This window comes from Dermacentor albipictus, chromosome 5 (assembly GCF_038994185.2).
Source record: "Dermacentor albipictus isolate Rhodes 1998 colony chromosome 5, USDA_Dalb.pri_finalv2, whole genome shotgun sequence".
Lineage (NCBI taxonomy): Eukaryota > Metazoa > Arthropoda > Arachnida > Ixodida > Ixodidae > Dermacentor > Dermacentor albipictus.
This window is the reverse complement of record NC_091825.1, coordinates 136,539,140-136,539,689: the sequence shown is the minus strand read 5'-3', so window position 1 is coordinate 136,539,689 and position 550 is coordinate 136,539,140.

Here is a 550-nt window from a genome sequence, read left to right as displayed (position 1 = left end):
GCTATAAACCTCATCAGCTGCATGCGTGATGCCAGAAAAAGCAGCTATGGATAGAACTATCGAAAAGTCAAAAGGGGGGAATGAAGAAGATGTATCATAACTCCAGGGAAATTCCCACTGCTTAAGTTAGATCCAGGAGCGTAGCCAGGAAAGGGGGCGGGAGTCCCTATGGACGCGATGCTACAACACAGGCGCGCGCGCTGCAGGAAGGTTATGAAGACCCACAAACAACATTTTGTCACTGCCGCAGCGTCAGTCCAGACGCATACATATGCATACCCACACCACTCGCACGACCAGCCTTGCCTTGGCCTAAAAGCGTCTGCTGTAGACACCGCAAAGCATGGCTGGAGGATTGGCGACACGAAAGCACTGAGGAAGCAATAAACTTGGGTGCAATTTAAATTCAAACTCAGTTGAAGTTAACTAAAGCTTAATTACAGTCGACGCAGCATTGACAAAAGGTGGCTAGCGTCCTAGTAACCACGAGGGTACGACTCCGTTGCGAAACAGCCGCTTCTAGCATTGACCCACTACGTCATCTACGTCC